The sequence below is a fragment of the Gracilinanus agilis genome, chromosome 2, assembly GCF_016433145.1.
Source record: "Gracilinanus agilis isolate LMUSP501 chromosome 2, AgileGrace, whole genome shotgun sequence".
In the NCBI taxonomy this organism is placed as follows: Eukaryota; Metazoa; Chordata; class Mammalia; order Didelphimorphia; family Didelphidae; genus Gracilinanus; species Gracilinanus agilis.
The window spans coordinates 207,826,973-207,832,414 of record NC_058131.1 but is presented as its reverse complement, the minus strand read 5'-3'; positions in this window follow the sequence as shown (position 1 = coordinate 207,832,414).

Below are 5,442 nucleotides of genomic sequence, written 5' to 3'. Positions count from 1 at the left end.
AAACATACAAAAGTTAGAAAAAAAGGCAGATATTGAAGGACTGAAACAAAAACTTGGCTGAGTCTTATAATAATATATGGAGTACTAAACTTCAAGAAAAGGACTTTTATTTAGACTGAAGGGGCAGAATTATTCCAGGAATGGAATAGATATTGAATCATGATTTGATGGGATGAGTCCCTGCCATACACAAAAGGGGTGAAACTAAGTAGATTTTCATGAGAGTGGAAGAGGACTTTGTGCTTAGCCCAAAGAGTTTTCTGATATTAGATGACTCTGATAGATTCTGGGGATAAGAATTAGGTGGACAACAATGGTCTTCCTTTCTTAATAGGAGCAAGACAATGTTTGCAAACATAACAAAAGAAATCTTAGCTGCCATTGGTGACTGTGAATGATTTGACTCAAACCAATTACATATGTGCATATTTAAAGAATTGTCAGATTTTATTGCTAAACCACTGTGGTTAATTTTTAAAGGATACAAAGAAAGGAAGAAATGCTATAAACCTGGAGAAAGACAAATGCTATTTTAATTTTCAAATTAAGAAAGGGAAGAATCTGCAAACTTTACATCATTCAGCTAGACTTCAATTTGTAACAGAATTCCAAAATGTGCTATCAGTGATAATTCTTATGACAATCAAAAAAAAAAGAAAGCAGTAATAACTAAAAGACTGACTGAATGGGTACATTATGAACAGGTAGACTGTCCTCATTTCCTTTTTCTCAGTATTTATGGGTGGGCAAATTGAGATATTCTACAAACTTTTCTATCAGAGGTCTGATAAAGTTTTTTAAGCTACCCTTATGGACAAGATAGAGATATTTGTTCAGCTTTAGTAAAATTGTGTCAAATCAAATACTAAACCCAATGAGTATAAATATAGAGTGAAAGTCCTAGTGGAGTACCCAAAGAATTTTTTCAATTACCCTGTCCTTTTTAACAATTTTGATCAATGGTTTATATGTGGGATAGGTAGCATATTTATCAAATTTTTAAATCACACAAAGTTTGGGAAGGATAGCAAACATTGGATAAAGAGGATTCAGAAAGATATTAAGAAGTTAGAATGAATATAATAAAATATAATGTTTCAAGCATGGGCTTAGATCCTCTATTCCCAGCCCAGCATGGTCCCTCTGCTGGTCCTCTACTGCCACTCGCCACAGATGGCTTACATAGATGGTCAAGAAAGCTTCTTTCACAAGCCAAAAATATGGCAGAGACAGAGCCTGCTTCAAGAGCTGGCTTTTCAAGCTCAGTCTAAATTACCTTCCCCTAAGATTTTCTAATTGGCCAAGGTTTCACTTTAGTCCCTACACCTCACATATTGTGACTACCAACAGTCAGGAATCCCACCTGCCCCCTGGCAAATTAAGACACATGACTCTGTCATGGTAAGTCTTCTGGGATCTAGTCATTGGTTGGGGGTCTCTAAATATTTAATTCACACAGTACTCTTACCTAGTCAGACCTTACATAAAGCAATATATTCATTTAGGGCCACTATATTTTTGTAAAAAATATAGGGAAGCTGGAATATATCTATAAGACAGAAATTAGAATGAACAAGAGCATCAAGATCATTTGATTGAAAGATGTTTAGCCTGAACAAGAAAAGCCTTATGGGGAGGTATTATCACTGATTTAGAATATTTGGAGAGATGTCATGCAAAAGGGAGAGTAAACTTATTGTCCTTGACCCTGGAGGACAAATTAGAACAAAAATAGAATAGTACACAATTTAGCTGAGGTCACGAAGAGGCAAATTTAGGTCCCATTGTGATACTGGAAATTTGGGAATCCTTGAAATAATTTTGAAGTCCCTGATCTAAACTTCCTGTGGACATTTAGGGCTCTTTCAAACTACATTTCCCATGATTCCTGGCTCATGTAAATGGCATAGGCAATTACCTAATAATGTAAACAGAAGGTTAAATAGTGAGTGCCTGCGTTGGTACTTCCTCTTTTGTGATTGTGGAGCAGGAGCAAGGATGGGAGGAGCAGGTAATGGCAGGTCCCTTTAAACAGGCACATGGCTTCATTTTTCCTAAATGACTATCAATAAAGCCTTAAAAACCCTAATATTTTCAAATTTATCATTTTATGTTAATTTTATTTCTTACACCACATAAGGAAAATCTTCCCAATAATTACATTTCATTGTAAATGAAATGATATTTTTAGGCTAGTGAAAGGCTCCCTCTGATTGGAAGCCTTCATAGGAAAGAAGGAGACAAGCACTTATTAAACACCTATTACATCATGTACTTTTCCTTTAAGCACTTTACAAATAGTCTCATTTGATCCTCACAACAGAAGGAAGTAGATGCTATTATTATTATTTCTATTATGTGGATTAAAAAAAACTGAAAGTGAAGAATGTTAAATGACTTGTCCAAGGTCACAAAGCCAGTAAGTATGTAAGATGCCAAGGCAGTCCTTGGAGCCATTCTACTAACCTGCCTCTCAAACCCTAGATTACTATACATATATATAATGCCTAGCACAGAGTAGTTATTTAATTAAGGCATATTGGTCATAATACCAATGGGGTTCCATTAGAACACCCAGACTTAAGGGCAAATTATTTTACTTATATGATGTTTGTGGTCAAGAAAATTAATCTCTTTGAACCTCATTTTTCCCACAGGTATAATAGAGACAATTAAACCTACCCTCCGTGGTTATAGGAACATGTTTTATAAAGTATAAAAAGTTGTAGAAATGTAACAATTATTAATAACCAAATTTTCTGGTTGGCCAAATAGTTTCCAAATGAATGAGCATTTATTTGTTAATCATGCTTATGGCCCTAGACTTTGAATACAATTTAAATGGCCAGTGGCCTTGGTCTACCTCTGGGATATTCTTCACAAAAAGATTTTTTTTCAGCCAAACCTATTAACTACACAGCCAGTGGCCCATATGCTGGCTCTTTAGGTACCATATTGCTTGAGGGCAGAAAGAGACTATGCCTTTGGCATTTATTCCTCTATATGCACTACTCAGAAGTAAGCCTCCCTGGAGGGGAGAGGGAAAAATCCATTAGGGAATCTAGCAAAATATTAAAAAGTGTGGAGGAGGAAGAAAGCTCTTTGGGGGTCATGGGGTCAGCTATACAGATGACATATGTGCCAGCATTCATTTCGTTTAATTGCCTCATTTAGATCTCTGGGGTCTAGATTGCTTTTATTGCACAGCAAGTGGGTATTCCTATCTCAGAAACATACGGAAAGTTGTGAGGGAAGCATCCTACCAGGGGGAAGGGAGCTTGCTGGACTCCTGACCTAGACAGGAGATTGCACAGTAGTATGTCAATTATCGCCCAGTAGCCAATCTGGCTTTTATCATATTGGCCCGGGGGCATTCCCAATCAGCTCAACCAATCAAAGCTTATCAAATCAAAGCTTTGCTAAAAAAAGTAGGAGGAAAGAGTGGAAGCAATAATCTGTAACAACCAGTTTTAGGTGGTAGAAGGAGCACTCCCAGCCTCCCCATCATTGACTAGTTATGTGACCTTAGAAAAGTCACTCTGTCTCCCTGGCTCGCAATGTACTCATCCATCTAATGAGGAGATGGAAGTAGATGATTTCCCAAGTCTCTTCCAGTTCTGAATCCTATGATACCATATAATAAAGAAACACACTTTACTCGGACTTAGGAGGATAACCGTATGATGTTATTTGTGGCAATACCTAAACTGGACCACTTCCAAACACAAGTAGAAATTGTCTTTTCTACCTTTCCAATTATTTCATAAAATAATAGAATTTTAGGATTTAGATTTGGAATGAATCTTAAAGATTATTTAATACTACTTCTATGTGAGGGCACTGAAATCCAGAGAAGTATCAATTTTGTGTAGTGGTTAGAATGCTGGACCTGAAGTCAGGAAGTCCTGATTTCAAATCCAGCCTTAAACACTTTCTAGCTGTGTGACCTTGAAAAGACACTTAACCTCTGTTTGCCTTAGTTTCCTCATCTGTAAAACTGAGATGATAATAGCACCTGCTTTCAGGTTTTTGTTAGGATTCAAATGATATACTAATTGTAAAGTGCTTAGCATAGTGTCCGACACATAGTCAGCACTATATCAATGTTAGCTGCTATTATTTATTTTAATTATTGAGGTGGTAATAGAAGTTGTTATTATTAATTAACTTTCCTCAATTGCCTAAGCATTTACTGTGCCATCACTTTCCTTCTCTATCTTTCTGTAATTTGTGTGTATGTGCATAAGGGAGCAGAGTAGAAGGGGAGTAGGAGGGGAGGAAGAGGTGGGACTAAATAATCTCTAAGAGTCCTCTCAGCTCTATCATTCCATTTTCTACATTCCTACCACTCTAGCTTTGACCTTTTTTGCCTTGAGATCTAAAATTCCCTTCTGGCCTTTGCTATTTGCTGTCCGTGTTCTAATGGTTTTTCTAACCAATATATTTTGTCTTCTAATTCTAGCATTGCATGTTCTGTGTTCTAAGGTCTTACATCACCCTAATATAGTCCTGGAAATATTTTTATTTGTATACAATTTCTTCTTCTTTTTCAACAGTTTTATATCATTTTAAAGTTCTCAAAAGACTCTACATATGTTATTTCATTTAATACTAACTACCATTTGATGTAAATGCTGTTATATTATGTGAGGAATTCAAACAGAGATTAAGTGACTTGTCCATGGTCACACATCTAGCAAATATCTGAGGAAGACTGTGCCTCAATCTTCCTGACTGTACACCTAAATATTATATGTTATAACATGGTGTCTGCCATAGTCTTTTCCAAGGTTTCTTCAAGCTCTAACATCCTATTTCCTAAAATCCTTTACATCTCTGACAATCTACAACTTATTTTGTAACATTATTTCTAATTCTCATAACCCATGTTCAATGTTCTAAGGTCCTTTATTGTATGTTTCTGATCTTTTCCAATTCTGACATCAGGGGTTCTAACTTTAAGATCCTTTCAGCTAATATTGTGTCCTAAGATCTATGATCACTTCTTTTACTTACAGTACATGATTTGTTTTCTGAGATCCTCCCCTTTTCATGCCTTTAAGTACTAAGGTCTCTTTCAATTCTAGCATTCTGTCATCTTAGATCTCTTATAAACTTATTTTTTATGTTCTAAGGACTCTTTCAACTATGACAGTCTATGTTCTAAGAGACCTTCAAGAGCTGACATTTGTGTTCTAAAGTCCCTCTCTAACCCTCACATTTTAGATTATAAGAACTTTATTTCAGCTCTGACATTTTGTATTCTAAGGTCCCTTGCAGCTATTGATTTTGGGATTTTTCTGGGCAAAATAGAGACTCCCATTTCTGTAGATTTTTGCTCATTTTGAAGGGGCATGTGACCACTCTGAAAGAGCTTCGTCTAAAATAACTGTTTACTTGCACAACACAAAACCCTGGAATATCTTGATTGAGGTCCAAATA